Source organism: Heloderma suspectum, chromosome 1 (assembly GCF_057233095.1).
Source record: "Heloderma suspectum isolate Gila_16-S chromosome 1, 16-S_ref, whole genome shotgun sequence".
Lineage (NCBI taxonomy): Eukaryota > Metazoa > Chordata > Lepidosauria > Squamata > Helodermatidae > Heloderma > Heloderma suspectum.
In genome coordinates, this window is record NC_139458.1 from 128,165,232 (window position 1) to 128,189,319 (window position 24,088).

The 24,088-nt window shown below is 45.1% G+C and overlaps 1 protein-coding gene across 8 annotated transcripts in view; it reads right to left on the reverse strand.

The window, feature by feature from the left end:
- Nucleotides 1–24,088, reverse strand: part of TSPAN4 (tetraspanin 4) — a 796,820-nt gene that overhangs the window by 608,105 nt on the left and 164,627 nt on the right. For all 8 annotated transcript variants that reach the window (XM_084856527.1, XM_084856547.1, XM_084856537.1 and 5 more), the window contains one exon: nt 6,681–6,757. The gene's annotated coding sequence lies outside the window, so the exon portion shown is untranslated. The remainder of the gene's footprint in view (nt 1–6,680; nt 6,758–24,088) is intronic.

Genomic DNA, 24,088 nt, shown 5'->3' on the forward strand with positions numbered 1-24,088 from the left:
ATCTGCAACAAGGCAGAGCCAGCTACAAGAGTATGTGTGTAACAAAGGCCATAGCCTTTGTTTTATCTGACTCAAAAGACAGGCACCTTTTCAAATTTCTTCTGAATCAAGGCAATTAACTTCTGTTCAATACAAACTCAAGGAAAGCACAAGTGTCTGACTTTAAATGGAACACAGAAAATGAGCCGTTCATATTCTAGCACTCCTCATGTTCAAGTGAGCTTCAAAATGTTGGTACTTTGAGGTTCTGCCTGGGCATTTCAAAGAAGCCTGAAGGCACAGGAGTTGCATTCACTTTGGCTTTCTTTTAATTCAAATACTGATTTTCATTTCTTCAAATTTCATAAGAGGTACAATGTTATTGTCCTAAAACTTGTAAAAGGCATTACTGAGAGACAACATGTCCCCCGCCACAGCAAACATGACTTGTGATATAGTGACAGTGATTAAAGCTACACTTTGCTGTAGTTGTATTTTAAAGCCTTCCTACAAAGAAACTGAAGTTCTACTTTCCTCCTGTGTTCTAGCAGGAGAGGTTGTGGGGGAGTCCATGGAAATTGCAGAATCATCTGGAATGCCTAGCACTATGGAAACGGAGGGAGCTGTTCCAGTTACCTGCAGGGTGTGTGCCAAGCTTGTCTTCCTGCCTGAGGCCAACAGGAATCACACCTGCAGCAAGTGCAAGCTAGTAGCTCTCCTGGAAGAGAAAGTGATGAGGCTTGAGGCCTCTGTACACTTCAACTTACCAGAAAGTGAAAGAGTGAAAGATTTTTAGATGAGAGACAGGAGGCCCTCCTGAAAGAACAACAGAGGAGGGAAGTTTCCGAGGAAGAGAAATAAAACAAAGGGCAAAAGTTAGAGGAGCGGAAGAACATAACACATAGGACCAGGGGAATCAGGAGACATTCTGCACCACTGCAGCTACACAACAGATACTAGGCTTTTCCCATGGAGGGTGACCCTGGCCACCTGACGATGGGACATGCTGTGGAAGAAACTCAGGGCCATGTAGAGGGAAAGAATTTAACCACTAGCCTGAGGAGGAGCAGATGTGTGATAGTGGTTGGAACCTCCTCACTGAGAGGACAGAGACAGCTGTATGCCTCGGACACAGCATTTTCGGAGGTGTGTTGTCTTCCTGTAGCAGGTATTCAAGATGTCAGGATTCATCTTGGAGACAGTCTTTTTCAGAGATCGCTGCAGGCATTTATATATATTAAAACTGACCCTTGAAGAAGGCCCATATTGAGGGCCGAAACATACAGGGCTACTTCTTGGAATAAAACCACATATATGTGTTCAACATCCTGAGACTTCGTCTCTTGATTCCATTGGATCATTCTGGATGTTCTCCAGTTTTGTTTTACCTGGAACAAATGCTACAACCAGAAGAAATGTTGAATGGATCTCTAAAGACTATGAGGCTCTGGGTAGTAAAGGATTTGGGGACACTAGTAGTGTTTTAATCCATCCTTCCTGTCAAAGGTCAGGGCACTGGTAGGGAAAGAAGAATATTGAAAGTGAACACCTGGCTATGCAGATGGTGTTGTCAGGAAAGATTTGGTTTCATAGACCATGGCCTATGATACCAATATCTAAGATCCCTTGCGGAGAATGCAGTGCACCTCAAGGGGACTGAGAAGAATGTTTTTTGCAGAAGCCTTGCTAACCTGATCAAGAGGGCTTTAAACTACCTGGAGCAGGGGGAGGGGGTAGCCCAGGGCTAACTGCTGAGCCAAGTATTATAGAGGAGAACAAAAAGGACAAAGGAGGAGACAAGACAGTAGAGGTGGGTCCCAGTAATCTGCAGATAAATGCAGCAGGGAAACTGGGAATGTGTAACACCAATGGCCTCCAATGTCTACATCCTAATGCACAGAGGAAGGGAAACAGCGAGGATAAACTTGAAATCCTAATACAAGATAGCAAGTATGATCTGATAAATATCACTGAGACTTGATGGGATGAGACTCATGGCTGGAATATAGCCACTGAAGGGTCCCAGGCATGGTCTAAAGGCACATGAGACAGCTACCTTGCTGGGGCTAGGCAGGTCTGGGGCTGGTCGGTGCTTGGAGGGAAGACCACTTGTGAACCACATGTAGCTACCTTGAGTTCTATGATGGAAGAAAGGTGGCCTATAAATTAAATAAATAAATACTTTGTTCAAAAGGAATAGACCCAACAGGAAGGGAGGAGGAGGAGTGTTATATGTAAGGAATGCATACACCTTTGTGGAAATATATGATTCTGAGAATGGAAGCCCTGTTGAAAGCATTTGGGTAAAGACAAAGGGAGGGAGAAACAAGAGTGATATTGTTGCGGCAGTTCACTACAGATCACCCACCCAGCCAGAAGACAGAGATGGCGCTTTCCTGGAACAGATGACACAACTTTCACAGAGGTATGCAATAGTAGTAATGGGGGATTTCAACTATCCTAACATTTGCTGGAAGTCTAACTCTGCAAAGAATGTAGCATCCAATACATTTTTGACTGATTTTGCTGACTTCATCTCTCAGAAGGTGGAAGAAGGTACAAGGGGATCTGCTGTTCTGGATTTAATCCTGATCTACAGGGAAGACATTGTAGATGAAGTGAATGTGACAAAAACCTTAGGGAAAGTGACCATATCATCTTGAAATTCATGACTGAGAGGGCTGTGAAAACTGAGCTTAATTGTTCATGTACCTTGGATTCTAGAAAAGCCAATGAAAAAAGCTCAGGTAAAAGTTGGGTGGGATCCCATTGCTAGAAATCCTGAAGGAAAAATGAGTTCAAGAGGGATGGGAAATCCTGAAAACTGAAATGCTAAATTCACAAAATATTCCCATGAGAAGGAAAAATGGGGGACATTTAAAGAAGCCTGTTTGGCTGCACAGGGAGTAATCTGATGAGCTGAGAATTGAAAGGGCCATGTTTAGGAGATAGAAGGAGGGACATATTACCAAGGAGAAGTACAACAGAGTTCCCCAAATCTGCAAGGATGGTGTCAGGAAGGCGAAGGCTGAGAATGAGCTGAGCCTGCAAGGGATGCTAAAAACACCAAAAAGGGCTTTGTTGGCTATATTAGGAACAAGAAGATGGTCAAGGAAGGGGAAGGTTCGCTCCTGAGGGAAGCTGGTGAATCGTTAACAGGTGAAAGAGAAGATGTAACTACTCAACTCTTACTTTGCCTCAGTCTTCTCCCACAAGGGGAGTTGTGTTCAATCTGGGATGAGTAGAACAAATGATATATAGAGGGATTTGCAGCCCAGAATAATTAAGGACATGATTAAAATGCGCTTGTCTACTTTAAATGAGTTCAAGTCTCAAGGGCCAGATGAATATGTTGTCTTTGTGGTGTGGTTGCTGCCACAAAGCCACTCTGCCAAGGCTAAGACATTACTGCAGCTGATGCTGGAATGAGAAGTGTGTAAATGATTCACATTACCCACATGATCCAAACATCCATATATTAACAATGTCATGTAGAAGCCAATGCTAGGAGACAAGTTTTACAGAGCCAATGTCACACTATTGAGGCAACATATATGATGGTCCTAAAACAGCTGCCACAAGAAGACAACGAACAAAAATGGTACTTCCCTCACCCTAACAGTGGCAAACTTCTTTGCTGTTCTAACTGCCATGAAGAAGAGCCATAACTGCGAGCACGTGTTCTCTCTCTCTCTCTCATCCGCTGATTTTGATCCAATTCTGACCATATGATCTGTGCGCAAAATTCATACAACATAGGTGCTCGGGAAGGATAGCTTCTAAAGGAATGTCCTCCCATTACAGACCTGCCAGAATCTGTGGTTAAGGTCTTTTTGCTTTCAGTTTCAATTAAGCTGGTATTGCATTAAAGAGGTTGGTTTTCATTTAAAAAAAATTATCAAGTTCAAAAATCAAGTTAACAATGGAAAGGCTTTTTATATTACTTATTTTCTTTTAATATGCTGTATTCCAGCAGAAAGATATAAATAAAATAAAATATACTTGTTAGATGGAAACATATACATGATTTACATGGTGCTTCATGTTTTTATCAGCCTGCATCAATATTCATGTGCACACACAAATAAATTGTCCAGATTCTAGGCAAATATGGCAGGGTAATTCCATGCCTAGGATACTCAATTGGAACTCCAGAGATTCATTTTCAATTTCCTACACCTCTAGAATTGTTGGCTGACCTTATAATTTACACATTCTATGGCTCTGTTCCCAGATGCAAGATGAAAATGGTTCAACCTAACATTCAGGCGATGTTACGAAGAAGAATGCACAGTGAGGAGTTCAGATCCAACATACCGTAACTTAAAATAAGTTTTTTAATCTGGCCAAAAGATAGATGGGAACATAATACAGGGAACACAGATGTCTGATGTGTACATGGAAGAAAATACCGCCATTAAACTACATTTTGAAAGATTTAATACTTTATGATACCTGTGTATGTTCCACTGATTTATTGGCTGGGAAAGATCACAAGACTGACAGAGGGCAGTGAATGGTTTCATAAGGGTTGGAGAAAGTAAAAACAAAAGAATCCTTCGTATTTTCAAAGGAGGCTAAAAGGATAAATCAGGTACCTAAAACTATGGAATCTCTAAGAGCCTTTCAAAAGAAAGAAATCAAAGCATTAAATTTTTGAAGATGATTTCATAGAACAGAAATGATAGATGGGAAAAATCTATTAAGTGTCTACTATACTAAGGTCATTGCAGGACAACTCCCCTACTGGGCTGCTCTTCTTACTTTGCCCAATTTTGTTTTCACACCTATAAAGGATGAGATTTCTAATCATGCATGCTCAGCTTCCACCCTCTTAGTTTTCTCCCTATATTATGCAGATGAATTGTAATCACATGGGAAGAATGATAGCACCATCTCAGATTAAAGGTGTCATTATGAACACAGGCTTTGTTCAAAGGAAGATCAAACACATACATTCATAAATGGCCTCAATTTGAAAGCTGCTAGAACACATCATAACTTGAGCACTCATCTGCAGCCTTTATGAAAACACCCGTGTGAGGATAAGATGCAGTCGTGCGGGTCATTTATCTGGACCCATACCAACTTTTAATAGAGTTAAACAGGGGTATATTCTAGCTCCTACCCTGTTTAACTTTTATATTAACTCATTGGTGAAAGATTTAGCCGAAATAAATTCCCACCCTCCCAAGCTGGCAAACAGATCTTTATCAATACTTCTTTACGCAGATGACGCAGTACTTTTGTCACTAACAAGTGTTGGCTTGAGACGCCTCCTAAGCGCACTCAATATCTATTGCAAAAAAGAACACCTAGTAATTAATTACACCAAGTCTAAGGTTGTAGTCTTCACCAAGAGAAGAATCAAACACAGATAGCAGATAAATGAGCACCCTATTTAACAGGTTGCAGCGTATCTGGGTGTAACGTTCCATTCATCCGGCTCTTGGAGAACTCAAATAACCAATGCTATAGATAATGCCCAGAAGAGTATAAAGGCACTCATTCACTTTTTTTACACCAAAGGGGAACAGCAGATCCCATCAGCTGGTCAGGTATTTACAGCCAAGGCCATAGCTCAGATGCTGTATGGTTCGCAGATACGTGCTTATGGCAATTATACCCCATTTGAAATCATACAACCTAAATTTTTTAGAGCCATATTTGAAGTCCCGAGTTGTCTGCCCAATGTAATTTTATTATTAGAAGCAGGGCAAATTTCTGTAGAAGCTTGTGCATGGGTTTACAAGATAAATCTTTGGTTGAAGATGATTTTCTTTCCTGTGGGATTGGCCCCATTAACTTTAATTGATACCTTTCAGACAAAATGGATAAGGACATTTAATGAGAAGTTACGAAATCTGGGATTCTCCCCTAATGCCCTTGTAGTTCTCGTATACAAAAAAGCCAAAGTTACTATCCGTCAGCGAATTTGGGATATTGAATTGCAAAAGCTTTTAGGTTTAGCCATACTATACCCTGATTTCAGGGGCAATGGGAGGGCACTCTTGCCCACAAAGTATTTGTCAAATCTGATTATTCCCAAATTCGGAAAGGCTTTTACATTGGCCAGATTCAATGTTTTGCCATCTGCACTCTTGGAAGGAAGATTTATGAGGGTCCCATATCAAGAATGCTTATGCCCTTGTGAAGCGGGGGAACTGCAGACAGTTGGACACGTTTTGTTTTATTGTTCTTTCTACTGTGATCTTCGATGCACTTTAATTACCCCAATTTTACAATAAATCCCTGGCAGATCTGTTTTATCTTATTTATCGTATTTTTTAATCTGATCAGAATCCCCAAATTACAGCAAAAGTGGCCAGTTTTTTTGCAGCTGCTATCACTTACCGGAGTGAGTTATTTGTTCACAAAATAACACTATTTTAACATTGTAATAATTTTTTATATTGGGATTCTATGTTTTTAATCGTGTTGTCTTGTGGTTATGTGGTCTGACAGCATGAGTTTCATATGTTTGTTATTATTTATGCACTGGTCTTGGACTGAAATAAAATATATTCATTCATCATAACTCAGGGATTCAAGACAGCAAACTGAATTCCCAGCACTGGTCTTTCCAGACTGATTAAAACTCAAGTGGGTGGTTATTGGACAACAAATAAGAAATAAGCAAAGTTCTGCTTTTAACAATACTTTAGCCACCTTGATGACTATAAAAGTGTAGAAAAACTTACTAGGGCAAACACGTTTTCTGATGATGTTGGATACAACCTTCAATGGTCCAAAACAATAATGATCCGTTCTTGTGCAGCTGTTTAAAAGAGAAAGAGAGAAGAGAGCCATGAAATAATGACACCAGATTTAATGTGGCCATTTCTCTATTACAGCAGTTTAATGTATCCATACATTTTAACGAGTCTTTCCACTTTGTTTCCACTCCACATGTAGGTCCTTATATTAAAACGCCAATATATTTGTCATAATATTTCAAGGGTAACTATTAAAGGAAGGGTGGTTGTACATGTTATAGGAAATAAACATGCACATCATTTTGGGGGTTCTGTGCAACCTGTGAATGGGGAAGTAGCAGGTCCAAAGTTCCCATTCTTACCCCAAAAGAGCAAAATGCAGGTACGTATGGGTAAAGTCACCTTATTCCATCGTAGTTTCAAAACACACCAATATCAGTACTTTATCTCTGGAGAAAAAAAGACTTCTTATCAAGGGAAGTTTGCTCACAGCATCTCATTAGGAACACATGCTTTGTGTCTTGTTCCTATCTTAAGACAGGATTTAAAAAATACTATACACTTGAATCTCCCTTTCTACCACCTTCTCAGCCTTCCAGTTTCCCTTTCTGTCAGCCTGTGTTCCCACATGCATTCCCCAAATCCCTGTTGCAGCTTCCTTGACTCAGACCCTGGCCCCCCTGTGGTACATTTATTCCTGAGCTCTCCTGTGGGATACATGTCCAGCTCTTCATCAGATCTCAGTCTTGCCAGCTCTTGTACTTCCAGCAGTCTGCATGTTTGGCTGTTTTATGGCCTATTGGCATCTCTCATTCTAAAAAGTAAACCAAAAGATGTGTATACATCATGGGTGATGCAGCTATAGCACCATGTGTACAACCAAACAGTGGTGTAATATCACTGGAATTAACCTATTCAAGAGAATACAGATGTGATCTGCCTCTCATCAAAAGCAAACACGCCAACACTGGTCCCTAAAATAGCAGCAGGTCAAAGGTGGTGGTGATGGTGGTGGTGAAGGGTATTACAGTGGTACAGATAGTTCTAAAGACTACAAAGATATTTTGCTTATCCTGGATGCACTAGTTGGAACTTTCCCAAATGTGAATGAATTGTTGTTGTTGTTCAGTCATTCAGTCGTGTCCGACTCTTCGTGACCCCATGGACCATAGCCTGCCAGGGCTTCCTGTCCTGCACTGTCTCCCAGAGGGTGCTCAAGTCCATATTCATTGCATCAGTGATGCTATCTAGCCATCTCATCCTCTGCCGTCCCCTTCTCCTTTTGCCTTCAGTCTTTCCCAGCATCAGGGTCTTTTCCAGAGAGTTTTCTCTTCGCATTAGGTGGCCAAAATATTTCAGCTTCAGCTTCAGGATCTGTCCTTCCAATGAGCACTCAGGGTTGACTTCCTTTAGGATGGACTGATTTGACCTCCTTGCAGTCCAGGGGACTCATAAGAGTCTTCTCCAGCACCACAGTTCAAAAGCATCAATTCTTCGGCACTCAGCCTTCCTTATAGTCTAGCTCTCACAGCCATACGTTACTACTGGGAAAAGCATAGCTTTGATTAGACGGACCTTTGTCAGCAAGGTGATGTCTCTGCTTCTTACTATGCTGTCTAGGTTTGCCATAGCTTTCCTCCCAAGGAGCAAGCATCTTTTAATTTCATGGCTACAGTCACCATCTGTGGTGATCTTGGAGCCCAAGAAAATAAAATTTGTCACTGCTTCCATTTCTTCCCCTTCCATATGCCAGGAAGTGATGGGGCCAGATGCCATGATCTTCGTTTTTTTCATGTTGAGTTTCAAACCAGCTTTTGCACTCTCCTCTTTCACCCTCAACAAGAGGCTCTTGAGATCCTCTTCGCTTTTTGCCATTAGGGTGGTATCATCTGCGTATCTGAGGTTGTTGATAATTCCCCGACAATCTTAATTCCGATCTGTGATTCATCCAACCCGGCGTTTCTCATGATGTACTCTGCATATAAGTTAAATAAGCAGGGTGACAATATGCAGCCTTGTCGTACTCCTTTCCCAAATTTGAACCAATTGGTTGTTCCATGTCTGCTTCTTACTGTTGCTTCTTGACCCTCGTACAGGTTTCCCAGGAGACAGGTAAGGTGGTCTGGTACCCCCATCTCTTTAAGAATTTGCCAGAGTTTGTTATGATCCACACAATCAAAGGCTTTAGCGTAATCAATGAAGCAGAAATAGACGTTTCTCTGGAATTCTCTCGCTTTCTCCATGATCCAGCGAATGTTGGCGATTTGATCTCTTGTTCCTCTGCCTCTTCGAAACCCAGTTTGTACTTCCGGTAGTTCTCGGTTCGCATACTGCTGAAGCCTAGCTTGTAGGATATTGAGCATAACCTTGCTGGCATGTGAAATGAGCACAATTGTATGGTAGTTTGAACACTCTTTGGCATTGCCCTTCTTTGGAATTGGAATGTAAACTGACCTTTTCCAGACCTGTGGCCACTGTTGAGTGTTCCAAATTTGTTGGCATATTGAGTGCAGCACTTTAACAGCATCGTCTTTTAGGATTTTAGATAGCTCAGCTGGAATACTGTCATCTCTGCTAGCTTTGTTCTTAGTAATGCTTCCTAAGTCCCACTTGACTCGAGGATGTCCGGCTCAAGTTCAGTGACCGCACTATCATGGCTATCAGGGACATTAAGATCTTTCCTGTATAGTTCTTCTGTGTATTCTTGCCACCTCTTCTTAATCTCATCTGCTTCCGTTAGGTCCCTGCCTTCTTTGTCCTTTATCATGCCCATCTTTGCACAAAACGTTCCCTTGAGATCTCCGATTTTCTTGAAAAGATCTCTAGTCTTTCCCATTCTGTTGTTTTCCTCAATTTCTTTGCATTGTTCATTTAAGAAGGCCTTCTTGTCTCTCCTTGCTATTCTCTGGAACTCTGCGTTCAGTTGGATATATCTTCCCCTTTCTCCCTTGCTTTTCACTTCCCTTCTTTCCTCAGCTACTTGTAAAGCCTCATCAGACAGCCACTTGGCTTTCTTGCATTTCTTTTTCTTTGGGATGGATTTCGTTGCTGCCTCCTGAACAATGTTACGGACCTCCGTCCATAGTTCCTCAGGCACTCTGTCTATCAGGTCTAATCCCTGAAATCTATTCCTCACCTCCACTGTATATTCATAAGGGATATGATTTCGGTCATACCTGAACAGTTTAGTGGTTTTCCCTATGTTCTTCAATTTAAGCCGAAATTTTGCAACAAGAAGCTCATGATCTGAGCCACAGTCAGCTCCAGGTCTTGTTTTTATTGACTGTATAGATCTTCTCCATCTTTGGCTGCAAAGGACATAATCAATCTGATTTCGATATTGACCATCTGGTGATGTGCATGTGTACAGTCGCCTCTTGTGATGTTGGAAAAGAGTGTTTGCTATGATCAGTGTGTTCTCTTGGCAATACTCTATTAGCCTTTGTCCTGCTTCATTTTGTACACCAAGGCCATGCTTGCCTGTTATCCCGCTGATTTCTTGACTTCCTACTTTAGCATTCCAATCCCCGATGATGAAGAGGACATCTTTTTTTGGTGTTTCTAGAAGGTGTTGTAGGTCTTCATAGAACCGATCGACCTCAGCTTCTTCGGCATCAGTGGTTGGGGCATAGACTTGAATTACTGTGATGTTGAATGGTTTGCCTTGGATTCGTACTGAGATCATTCTATCGTTTTTAAGATTGTACCCCAGTACTGCTTTTCCCACCCTTTTGTTGACTATGAGTGCTACTCCATTTCTTCTAAGGGATTCTTGCCCACAGTAGTAGATATGATGGTCACCTGAATTAAATTCGCCCATGCTTGTCCATTTTAGTTCACTGATGCCCAAGATGTCGATGTTCAATCTTGCCATCTCATGTTTGACCACCTCCAGCTTACCTTGATTCATTGATCTTACATTCCAGGTTCCTAAACAATATTGTTCTTTACAGCATCGGATTTTCTTTTCACCACCAGACACATCCACAGCTGAGTGTCCTTTCAGCTTTGGCCCAGCCGCTTCACTCTTTCTGGCGCTACTTGGACATTCCCTCTGCTCTTCCCCAGTAGTATATTGGACACCTTCCGACCTGAGGGGCTCATCTTCCGGTGTCATATCTTTTAGCCTTGTGATATGTTCCATGGGGTTTTCTTGGCAAGAATACTGGAGTGGGTTGCCATTTCCTTCTCCAGTGGACCACATTTTGTCAGAACTCTCTGTCATGACCTGTCTGTCTTGGGTGGCCCAGCATGGCATAGCTTATGGCTTCACTGAGTTATGCAAGCCCCTTCGCCACAACAAGGCAGTAATCCATGAAGGGGGTGAATTAATTACCATTGCAAAAATCCCACCAATAGCACCATTTTCAAGAATTATATAAACTTAAATTTTTAAATTGGCCTTTAGGAGAACCTGTGTTTTAGCAATTGTTTTATCAGCAGCTTCTATTGTTGTTTTTGTTTTTTATTCATTCAGTCACTTCCGACTCTTTGTGACTTCATGGACCAGCCCACGCCTGAGCTTCCTGTTTTAATGCAATTGTTAATCATTTTACTCTTATGTTACAGAGCAATCCTATGGGTGTCCAAGGAGTGCTCCAATGTCAGAGCACTCAGAACATCCTATGATCCATTGGCAGATACCCAGTGGAGCAGGAGGAGTGACGGAGGCAGTCTTCACGTCTCCATCCTCCTTTCTGCTGCTTTTCTACTACATGCATTTTTGAGCACACCTAGTAGAGTTGCAGGGACAGGGGGTGGGAACAGGAGTGGGGAGGCTTTAGGTTCCCGCAGATCCTCCCCACCTCCCCACCATGCCCCCTTCACCATGCCCCCTGTCCCTCGAGTGCACCCTCACTCGAGGTCGGAGGTTCAACTTTGGGTGAGGAAACCACCACAGTGCTTTCCACAGCAGCTTCAAGGAATGGGGGGGCGGCATAGCACCATTCGGATTTCCTCTCCCGAGGTCGTAGAAATGTCTACTGCCTCGGAGGGGGAACACTGCAATATCCTATGGTCCCTGTGACGCTCTCCCAGAGTCCATAGGATTGCTCTCTTAATAACTTATGATCTTAGTCTATTGTTATGTTTGAGGTTGTAAATTGCCTTAAGAGGTTAAAAATCTATGAAATAAATTAATTAAAATAAAATAAAATAAAATACAGCTGAACTATGCTTACTGTATAAAACCACACAGATCGTCCTACACTCAAATTAGGCCACATTTTATACTAATGGCTTCGGGTGCTTACTTTTAATCAGGGGTTTAGATAGGAACCAGGTAACAGACCATTCCTAGCCCTTGCTTTGCAAAGCTGCACTGTTGCCTCTGACATTTTGCCAGCCTGTAAATTGGCCTAGTAATGAGGAAAGTCAGTAAGATATCCCGTAAAGCCTTTTATTTTATGTAGGAAATTAATTAAGTTACAATGAAGTGTTCCCTGAAAAGATGTAGCTGTCTGGCTAATTTTTAAGTCTTTTGGGGATGAAGGGGTAATCTTAGTGTCAAATATCATGAGCAGATTCACTTTTTAAGGTAGAAGACAGCTGAAACGAAATCTCGGAAGACAGCTGAAACCAAATCACGATAGCCGGCCAACTCCAAACTCAGAGGCAGCTGACTATCCAATGTAGGGCGGGTGAAGCACAGAGGGGATCTGCTCCAGCCACCCTACATTTGTGGCTAAACGGCCAATTTCGGTTGTCTAGCTGGAGCAGCTCAGAGCTGAGGGGCGGGACAGTGCATAGGAAGTGTCGTACTGGATTTTTCAGTGTTGGGGAACTGCCTCCCCACCCCCAGGAATGCCCCCTTTTCCCCTGGTCCACGCTGCTTTTCCGAGTGCTGAGTTGGGGACGAACCGCCCTGCCTAAGAGGAGGCAGGGGAGGGGTGGAGAGGCGGTTCCCAAAAACTGAAAAATCCCATGGCCATCTAGCCGCCATCTAGCAGCCATAGGATTGCACCCGAAACTGCTGTTGTATGATGGGGAACAATAGGATATGAAGTAGTAGCGGCCTTTGATTAAAAAAAAATAGTGGGAAACAGGGAGTCCACAGACTGTTCTGCTTCTGAGGCTGGCCTGTTCTACAACTGAATTTTCCCTCACATCAAGCAAAGAGCTGGATGTGCCTGATCTCATCTGATTAGCTAAGCAGGGTCAGCCTTGGTTAGTACTTGGATGGGAGACCGCCTCGGAATCAGGCTTCCTGCATTGAGCAGGGGGCTGGACTCAATGGTCTCATAGGCCCCTTCCAACCCTATGATTCTAAGATCATGACATTACATATCTGTATCTATGATCTTTACTTCCTTGCATGCATGTAGAACACAAGATACCACCTCCTGGTGCAACTGGACGGTCCCCTCTCAAAGCACAAGGCCACCCCATCTAACACCAAATGCTCTGTGAAGGACAACCTCGGAGAGAGATGGAGGGAACCAGAGTGAACATCAGACAACCTGCTCAAGCTCCACCTGGACAGGTCTTGTTTAAAATGTATGGGTCTTAATGTAAACATTACATTTTATAAATATTGTGAGCTGATTTAAGAACTCCAATCAAAAAGTGAGATATACGTATAATTAATTAATCAAATTCACATGGGGAAATTAATTAATCAAATTTCAACTCATCCCAACAGGTAGGAGGCCATTTTCCTCCTGTGTTTACACTATTTTTTCATTTCTAAGATTTGTAAGAGCTATGAGGCTATGTAAGATAATCACTTTTCCTGGAGGCAGTATTGTAGAGCTGTCATTGCCTGGGACAGAGATTTTAATTCTTTTCTGTCCCACTGTGGTCTCTCATAAAAGCTGCTCCTGCAATTGATTTGTGCATAGCTGACATGGGCACCTAGTTGACAGTTCCTGGGACATCACTGGTTGAGGAATAACACACTTCCCCTTCCCATGACTGCAATGATAAAGAATACATACATATTCACTCATCAGCATCAGTACTCACATAGTGCTTTCACAGCTGACATTTCAACAACAAATTTCCTGGGTTTTTTTTAAAAAAGAAACATTTAAAAAATGTGGGGCTGCTCCTCTTTTTCCAACGCATTCAGAAACATTTTCTTATTATATATAAGCTTCCTTTAAATAGACTGGGAGCTGTTTGCCATCCGGTCTAGTCAATTTCAACACTCTGTTTACTTGTATGAGATTAGGGGGAAAGAGAATAAACCATCACATTTGTATATCACCTAATGCTAAGGAGGAAGTTGCTCCTGTTGCTGAACAGAAATAACAATCAACAAACCTTATGGTAGAGACTATAACAAGCCATGATAATAAAATTACAATAAAGCAAGTGGGAAGTATTTCAGGTTTTCCGTAATAACACATTCATATTATGCAACTTTCTGGATAAATCTTCTGCTCCCTATTTGCTCTCCAATGTGGTACTCCAAGAATGGGAAAGCCCTTAGCCCTGGCAATGCTGGGCACTTTACAGCAGATTACCTCAACATACATTTTTCTTATCTTCTTTTTTTTTTGTCCACATACTGACTGACTCAGTCTCACAAGGCCTCCTGGAAGACAACATGGTGAATTTAGTATTGCCACCTGAATTCTAGAAGCCTGATTGCAGGGGTGTCACTGGCAATACAGGTTTCCATGGATCAGAAGATCGGGAGAGAAAGAATGAGAGAATGTTCTCCCTTGCCTGACTTTCTTCCTCTGAAAAATGCCCTACCCGGCGCCAGCTTGTCTGGCTGAAAGGGGGGGGCCATTGCGGGCGCGTGGGGTGATAAGACGTATGGGCCTCTGATTGGTGCACCTCCAGTCGCACCACCAGTCGGGGAGGAGCAGGCCGAGTTGTCTTAAACTCGACCCCCCTCCCTATCTCAGCCAGGTTTTTTAATTTACGCTGGCATCCTCCAACAGAGATTCCCTGAGAGGGCTTGGGTTCTCACCAAATACCTTGACATAATATACAGGGCTTACACCAAATATGAAGGAAGTGCATGGCTGGCCTACGATGAAGCCTTTTGTAGGAGGGCCGCCATTGACCCCTCCATGCGCTGGGATCTGAAGGACCAGGACCTTTGGCTCCAATTCATGACCCCTTCTAGGCCAGGCTTCGGCGACAGGTCCGACAGCAGCCACATCCTGGCCAAGCTGTTGCCTGCAATAGCCGTTAGGCCTATTGTGGGTCCAGGGGTTCAACACCGCTGGCTGTGCTGGGAGTTCAGCTCCAAAGGTTCCTGCTCCCGAAACCCATGCCGCTTCCGGCACGAGTGCTCTCTTTGTGGCGGCCAACACTCCTGCTCCTCCTGCCCGAGAGCCAGAGGTTGGGGAGGTTTCCCAAGGGATGGCTGTGGTGGCAGAAAACAGGGCGGTGGGCATCCTCCCCCTCCCAAAGGGCCCCAGCCCAGTTAAGATTCTTCCGCTCCTTCAACTTCTAAGGCATTACCCAAATCGTCGGGCAGCGATCTACTTGGAACGCGGCTTCACACTGGGTTTCAGGATCCCCTTTATGGGTCTGCGCAAGCCGTATTTGACCGGTAACCACTGGTCTGTTCTTAGCATGCGGCGCTTGGTGCAAGACAAAATTAACAAAGAAGTTCAGTCAGGTCGGGTCATCGGCCCCTTTTCCTCGCCCCCGCTACCCAACCTGCGGATTTCCCCTTTGGGAATTATCCCCAAGAAATCGCCCAGTGAGTTCAGGTTATTTCATGACCTCTCTTTCCCCAAAGGCCAGTCGGTTAACGATGAAATCCCAGATTCCCTATGTTCCGTGCGTTACACATCCTTTGACACTGCGGTAGCCATGATAAGAGCCCTGGGCCGCGGGGCATTGATGGGCAAGTGTGATATCAAATCCGCTTTTCGCATTTTGCCTATCAATCCTCTGGATTTTGATTTGCTGGGATTCTCCTTCGAGGACAAATTTTACATCTACTGCACCCTCCCTATGGGATGCTCCATCTCTTGCGCCATGTTTGAAACGTTTTGTACATTTCTGGAATGGGCCATACGGGATAAGACGGGCTACGGCGATGTGGTCCACTATTTGGATGACTTCCTGTTTGCTGGACCCGGGGACGGCAGTCAATGCTCTGACCTGATTAAGGCATTCATATCCCTTTCCTCAGATTTAGGTGTCCCTTTGGCACACGAGAAGACAGAGGGCCCAGCTGTTACTTTGACGTTCTTAGGGATCGAGCTCGATACCCTCGCACAGTGTTCTCGTCTCCCTCATGATAAATTGCTGGTACTTAGGAATAAGATCCAGTCCATCTTGCATCTTCGTAAAGTCTCCCTTAGAGCCCTCCAAGAGGTCGTTGGCCATTTGAACTTCGCTTGTAGGGTGGTGGCCCCTGGCCGCGCATTCCTGCGACGGCTCTGCTGGGCAATGCGGGGTCTTCGACTCCTGCATCATCGCACCAGAGTCACCTCTGCTATGCGCATGGACCTGCGGGTATGGCTTAAATTTCTGAGAGACTTTAACGGCATCTCCTTTTGGAGGCGTGAGTTACTTCTACGAGCCGACATGCAGATCCATTCGGATGCGGCTGGCACCTTTGGTTTTGGGCTAATTTGGCGAGACTGGTGGTGCCGGGGCCAGTGGCCAGAGAGCTGGGCTGCCGGCAGTATCTGTCATGACCTCACCTTCTCGGAATTCTTCCCCATTTATGTGGCGGTACATATTTGGGCAGAATTGATGGCCAACTCTGTCGCTCTTTTTTGGTGTGACAATTTGGCTGTAGTGCACGTCATTAATACTTTATCCTCCAGAAACCAAAGGGTTATGGAGTTAGTTAGAGCATTTACCCTCCAATGCCTACGCCACAACATATGGTTCCGCGCCCACCACGTGCCGGGTCTGGGGAACCCTGTAGCCAATGCTTTGTCACGAAACCAGATTGACCAGTTCCGTGCGTTGGCTCCGTGGGCACGTCCGCTACCAGACCCCATGCCAGACGAACTGTGGGAGATTGGCGCTCTCAAGTCGAACACGCTATCCTGAATTCTATAGCCCCCAGCACTAGAGCTGCCTACGAGAGCAGGTAGGGAGTTTAGCGCCTTCAGGCGTGGACTTCAGTTGCAGGATGTGTGGCCCTTACCTGTGGACCACTTGTTACAATTCTGCGTACATCTGCATAACAAGGGGATGTCCGCTAGGACCATTTTGGGGAAGCTCGCCTCTTTGGCCTTCTGGGCCAAAATGCGAGGGGTGGAGGACTCCACCTCAGATTTCCGAATCAGGAAGGCTGTGCAAGGCTGGGCACGGATGTCTCCCGCCCCGCCAGACTCCAGACATCCTTTGTCGCCAGTTATTCTTATAGGGCTTCGGGCATTGTGGCCCTCCATTTGCTCTTCTCCATACGAAGTCTCCCTCTTTCACGCTGCAGCCTTAACAGCCTTTTTTGGGGCCGTTAGGATTTCAGAACTGGTCTGGGCATCCAAATCCGACACCACCGGGAGGGCCTTGAGGTATTCCGATATCCTGATCCATTCTAGCCTGATTCACCTCCATATTCGACGATCAAAAACCGACCAGTCAGGCAAGGGAGCATTGGTGACCCTTAACCAGGCCCAGGCTGACGAGTTATGCCCTGTCAGGGCCTTGCAGGCTTTCATTGAACATCGCGGGGCGAAGGAGGGTCCCCTATTTTGCCATGCTGATGGTTCACCACTGACAAAGTTCCAATTTTGGGCAGTCACTAAGTTAGCCTTGACCACACTGGGTCTGGGGCATTATCGTTTCGGGACTCACTCATTCCATATAGGGGCGGCCTCTACGGCAGCTGCCATAGGTTTTTCTTCCAAGCAAGTGAAGGCAGTAGGGAGATGGCACTCCAGGGCCTTCCGCTCTTACATTTGCAAGTTGCCTGATGCTTCATGATGATTCTCTTCGCCTTTCCCAATGTTTTATTTAGATGGGATTCGACCGACGCTGGTACAGGTGCTCATTTGTGGGCACAGTATGGTTTTTTGGGCTGCCCGCAGAGCTTCTACGTCGGCCTTCGGATCCCGGCTGCAGTTTCCCCAACAGGTGGCGATACAACGGCTCGGCCGACGGGGTATGCGATGGGACAGTCTTCTTCCCACACTCTTTCAACGAGGTTTGGTCAGTTTCCCTCCACAGGTCCTGGTGCTGCACCTAGGAGGGAACGACCTGGGCTACAAGCCTGGAAAGGGCTTGATTGAGCAGGCATTGGCTGATATGCGGACGATCCGACATCGCTGGCCGGGGGTGACCATATTATGGTCCTCAATGCTCCCGAGAATCATGTGGAGGGCGCAGAGTAATGCGGCCATGGAATGGGCCCGGCGCAAGGTGAACAGAGTACTGGCACATGGGTTGTCAGAGCATGGTGATGGCTGCATCAACCACCAAGGAATCCATTGGACTAGGAGGGAGCTTTACAGGCAGGATGGCGTCCACCTGTCAGACATAGGCAACGACTTATTTTTGGCCAATCTGCAAAGGGGCTTGCGGGAAGTTCTTCTGCGCAGGTGGGGGGAGTTTCCCAAGCAATAGGCTTGTGACTCCTGTGGCAGCTAGGACGGGCAAACCAGGAAAGGGAGTAGGGATGGTGTGCATGCAGAGGCACCTTATGGTGACAGGTGACGCCTGAGGCCCCCCGAATGGGTTGTGTGGCTCAGCGGGGGGATAAGGGTTGCCTGGGAGACCAACCCTACTCACTCACCCAGGTGTTGTGTGGCACCGGGTTGGGGGTGACACCGGAAGGTCTACCTCCCCCAGAAGGGGCAGTCCGGAGGGATGGCGAGATCACCACCACCCCTCAGGCTGGGTGTGTTTTCGCCCAAGAAGTGTCAGCTAGCCGCTGACACAGTAAGATGCCCGTCCTAGTTACCCCTTTGCAAATATTTCAATAAATGCGGCCCAATTTTCAACCCAAGCTTGTTGTCTGCGTCTTCTTTGACCCATCTCCGCTCGCAAATGCCCTACCCGGCGCCAGCTTGTCTGGCTGAAAGGGGGGGGCCATTGCGGGAGGGTGGGGTGATAAGACATATGGGCCTCTGATTGGTGCACCCCAGTCGCACCCCCAGTCGGGGAGGAGCAGGCCGAGTTGTCTTAAATTCGACCCCCCTCCCTATCTCAGCTCTTTGGCGTGACGCAGCTCCCTCCCACCCTTCCCTTTAGCAGTGTGGGTTTTACCGGTTGCCCCTTTGGAAGCCATGTAGGAATTTTTTGGTTCACAGCCAGATTGGCCTAGGACTGTGAGTCTTTTTTGCCTACGTTACACTGTTATGCGGGTTGAGTGTGTCCTGTAAGGGAATACAGTCTATATCATCGGTCACATTCCACTTGGCGGCTAGGATGGGCAAAACAGGAAAGGGAGTAGGGATGGTGTGCACGCAGAGGCACCTTATGGTGACAGGTGACGCCTGAGGCCCCCCGAACGGGTTGTGTGGCTCGGCGGGGGGATAAGGGTTGCCTGGGAGACCAACCCTACTCACTCACCCAGGTGTTGTGCGGCACCGGGTTGGGGGTGACACCAGAAGGTCTACCTCCCCCAGAAGGGGCAGTCCGGAGGGATGGCGAGATCACCGCCACCCCTCAGGCTGGGTGTGTTTTCGCCCAAGAAGTGTCAGCTAGCCGCTGACACAGTTAGATGCCCGTCCTAGTTACCCCTTTGCAAATATTTCAATAAATGCGGCCCAGTTTTCAACCCAAGCTTGTTGTCTGCGTCTTCTTTGACCCATCTCCGCTCGCAATAACAAAATCCTCTTATCATAGCCTGCATTTGGGTTTTCCTTCTTCCCTCTCCAGCACAGCCTACGTTTTTTTCCCCCCACCCATAATTTCATTGTCATCGACACTCATTTTGTTTTAAAATGGTGCATCCATAGTTATGAAAAATAAAGCTTGAAAACCTGCCAGGACTGGAGTTGTGCAAGTTTTCTTCAAATCCAGCCATAGCAGTATGTTGTCTAGCCTTGGCCAGCAAATATCCCTGTGTTCCCTGCTAGTGGATCATCTTTTTCAAAATGCACACAACTTATGGTGAATTGGGTGAAGCTTCAAAAACCAGATATCCATTACTGTGAGAAGTTGCGATTGTCAGGCATGCGTGTTTGTATGTGTGCACACACACTCACTTGCAACTTCTGTGGGAGGAGAGGAATTCTGACACATAGAAGCCTGAAACTGCTTCACTGCACATCACTTAGCAAAAGCAGTCTACCCAACACCCCACATCTTTTCTGCAAAAATCTTTTAACAAAGAATATAACCAGGCAGCTGTAGACACCAATCTGCATTTGAATCAATCCTTTCCAGGCTGCTTCAGCATACTATGTAAACGAACTACTGTAGAAATCACCTTGAGGATGCATGACCAGGCCCCTCCTAGGCTATGGATTGGTTAGTTTGAATTTCTCTCACTGGAAGCTGCCCAGCCTCCCAGAGGAATACCGGTGTCTGTGAAGAAAATGTCCTTTGTCTTCATGTGGATAGCAAAGAGCCAACATCAGCCTAGCTATGCCAGGATGTCCCAGGAGTGCACCCCATCCTTCCCCCTCACCATCATTTGTAAGGTGCTTTGGTGAGTTACTCTTAAGATTCTGATAGGATATAGGGAGCAATCCTATCCAGATGCCCATCAGCCTCCGCGCTCAGAGACTGATGGGCATCCTATGCAGAGCAGGAGAAGCGCGGAAGTGATCATTGCCTCTACACTTCTCCCACTCTGCATTTTTACCAGATGGGTGTTTTTGCTCATCTAGCTAGGGGGGGGAGGGAAGGAGACTGGGGAAGGCTGGAGATAGCTCATATACTCACTTCCCCAGTCCCATCCCTGCCCACAGGATTGCTTCTTTTCCCTTCCCTCCAAAGTCGCTTTTGCAAGCTCGGAGAGAAAGCCAGCATAGTTCTCTTCATGCTGGCTGCAAGGGGGAGGGGGCAGAGAGCTCGGACTCCTGGGTCCGAGGTCGGAGCACTGTCTCCAACCTCAGATCCAGGAATCCAAACTATCCTATGGCCCCCCAACACTGTCTAGGGGCCATAAGATTGCTTTCTTAGTGAGCTAGTTTGATGTTTTATCTTATTTTAAAAGAAACTGACTATTTCTCAAGTTCTCTTTGCTTGGTCCTTTAATAAATATATAGGATCGGAAATTGGAGTTGATTTGATTCTCTTGCCTAGCTTGGACGTTGGCCTACCCATGTGCTGGACTACTTGGTAAACACACTAACATGGTTCTTAAAGAGTTTAATTAAAGCTCTGGGGAAAAAAAGGTCTGTCCTCCTCCATACACGAAAACTATAAGCCTGGATTCCCTGATATAGAGGCTATGAACTGTGAAATAATAATCTTCCATGAGAGGCTATGGGTTATTGAATATTAATATTAAATGAGAGTTATTCATACATAGGTGGTGGCAGCCTACCTCTGAGGAAAATGTGTCTTGCAACCTGTTCTACCTCACAGGGTGGAGGTGTAGACATACCAGTTTGTCACATAGTCATAAAGAAAATCATTCCCAGCGTTCAGGGTAAGGACTGAGAAATTCACACACTACCATCTAACTAGGAAGCCTCCAGAAGGGCCCTTACAATCAAGCTTCTAGAATTTAGGTGCCGATGCTAAACTCACCATGTTGTCTTCCAGGAGACTGAGTTAATATACAGGCTAAAAAGCAACAACAGATGTTGAGGTAAGCTGCTATAAAGTGCTTATTTAATCAGTGCCAGCATGTTTATCTCAGGCGTTCTCCCCTTTCATCCTGGAGCAAATGGTTAAGACATGCTATATGTCTGTGGCTTAAACCTACCCCATCAATATCTGCTGCATCACGGTTAACAGAAGAGCCTTCACTATTGACTTTGACTCCTAATAAAAGATTCTGTGTCTAAACTTCCAGACAACTGTCTCTATTGATTCATAAATTATCCATGTGGTCTCCCCACTGCTTCTGTTGCTGCCTATTCAGTCACCTTCGAGAACTGGCCCCTTCCAGTACCGCCTTCCTGATTCCTTTCATACATAGCAGCACGAGCAGCAGTACCTTCTCCCAGTTCCGTTTGCCCTTTCACCAGCAGCATTTCTCAGAAATGCTGCTCCAAGGGCCCAGTCTCATCAGACTTCACACCACAAAATCAAAACATTCTGCTGACAATATGGACTCTACCCAGTTGTAGGCTATGTTGGAGCGGGGCAATGAGTACAAGACATAAATGTTCATTTATCATCTCATTATATAGACTAGCACATGGGCAAGCACATACACACAGTTATGCATGCAAATGTTGAGGGATGATTGTTGATGCACCTGTAGGAGTAAAGTCTGAGGTAGTGGGAAAGACCTCCAAGGACTCCTTCCAGAACTACCTTACCAGCGTGAGAGCTGCTGCAATGTGTGCTCTTCCCACACTGCTCTGTACTGTGAAAAACTCCAGATCATATGGGAGGAACCTACAAATAACCAGCATTGCCCTCCAGTTCCACCGGCATTGCTCCAGCTCACAGGAGGAGCAACGCTGGTGTGGGAAAGAGTTGCTAGCTTCTCCCATGTGCCCTGGAACTTCCAGTGTTGTTGGAGATGCAAACACAGAACGGCTGCCAGGCTGCTAAGGTCATAGCAAAAGAGTATTTAGGTAGTACAGAAGGAACTAGATGGACACTGCATAAGAAAGCATGGGGGTATCAGTGGGAGCCACTTTCCCCTTCTCCAAATCCATTAGTGCCTTAATCTGCTCATTGCTAGATGACTTGGGAATATTACTTACGGATGACACATGAATTCTGCATAGATTTCAGATATTACACAGTTCTCAGCAAACAGTAAACAATGAAGACATGTGCTGAAGTTTTACTGTCCTTGTAAAGGACAGTACTCTTACCACAGCTTGATGAAACTTTGACAAGATTTGTTGGTTACATGTGGCAGATGTCTCACATGAATCCGTGTCACAACAGAAACACAGGTCTAATTTTCTTGAAACAGCACTGGACTCATCTTACTTTCTACATGACCTACCAAACTGACACATGCAAACAGTACATATGCAGTAAAGTTGGGTTGTCTCAGACAGAACTATATGTGATGGGCAATTCCATAATTCTTCCTCCTGATGTTGCTGTTGTATTCAAATGAAAAGTGGCAACAAGGGGCTGAAACTGCAGAGAGCTGCCAAGGAATGGTATCCTGCTTAATCTTTTGTCTCCCTGTCATTTTTTTGCTGGAAGGTGCCCTAAGCTGCTTCTCCCCCCACATGCAAAAAGATACAAGGAACACCATACACAGAGGAAGAGCAGTTGTGGTCTATCTTATTTTTCCTCCCATGGGGAGAGATTTGAGAAGAGGCAGGAGAGGAAAGGGTTAAGCAGCCCCTCTCCTCAAAAGTCACCTAATTCCTGGCTTCAGCCTCCTGCAGTTGCATCTTGTACAGAAAGAAAACTGTTGGAAGAAAGAATCACTGACCTGCCAATCATGTGAATCTGGTCCTAAGGCCATTTGATAGCATTAATTACAGCAGCATTGTGTAACATTAATTACCCAAGACAATTTCAAACTCACTGCCTTTCTGCATGAATTTACCTGTCAACCCCCCTCCCCAAACCGACCCCTCTACATTTTGCCAAATAACTCCTGTGTGTTGTAGAAGACTCTGGGACTCCATATGGGCCATGGGCCAGCTCTTGTCTGGTTTCACCATCACTTTGTGAGAACTGTGAATGCTTGCCAAAATTTCATCCATACACAGTCAGAGAAGAAGGATGACAACAGATATTCAAGAAAGCTAGTATGCCATTATCGATCTGGTCACTGAGGAATTCCAGACAGGTTTCCAAGAAACCCGAGGTTCCCCCGAAACACAATTTGGTAACCACTAGACTACAGAATAAAACTTCAAGAAGAAGATGGGAGAAGGAAGCTGAGAAAAACTCAGAATGATATAGACAGATGCACCGGTTCAGGTCTTCCAGTTGTATCTTCTTTACTCACAATGACTTCTTGGTGTATATATGCATAAAAAATTCTGAATCTGCTTCATGCTCTAAACCTGCATTAGGGCTGGCACAACTAACTCATGCATCACCAGCTCAGAGAGTGTTGTTTAGATACATTTCTAGACTGTCATTTGAACAGAAAAATATAGCCAATGCCCAAGTATTTGGCGTCCTGTGTCATTTAGTATGTTTACCCATTATTGTTTCCTAATTATGTGGAATACTACCCCATGAAACCTTAAGCATACCGAAACACATGCTCAGGTCTGTGCTCAAAAAGGAGCTCAAAAATTGACATTTCTTTGTCTTTGCTTTGTTAACATCTGTGTACATGAAAACAAGCACACTAACAGCAAGAACCCAAAAAGGCACATGTCTGGAGGCAGCTGTTCCCACATTCTGTTATAGCCAAGTATTCGGCTATAATTTATTTCCAGCAAACTGCTGGCATTAAGACA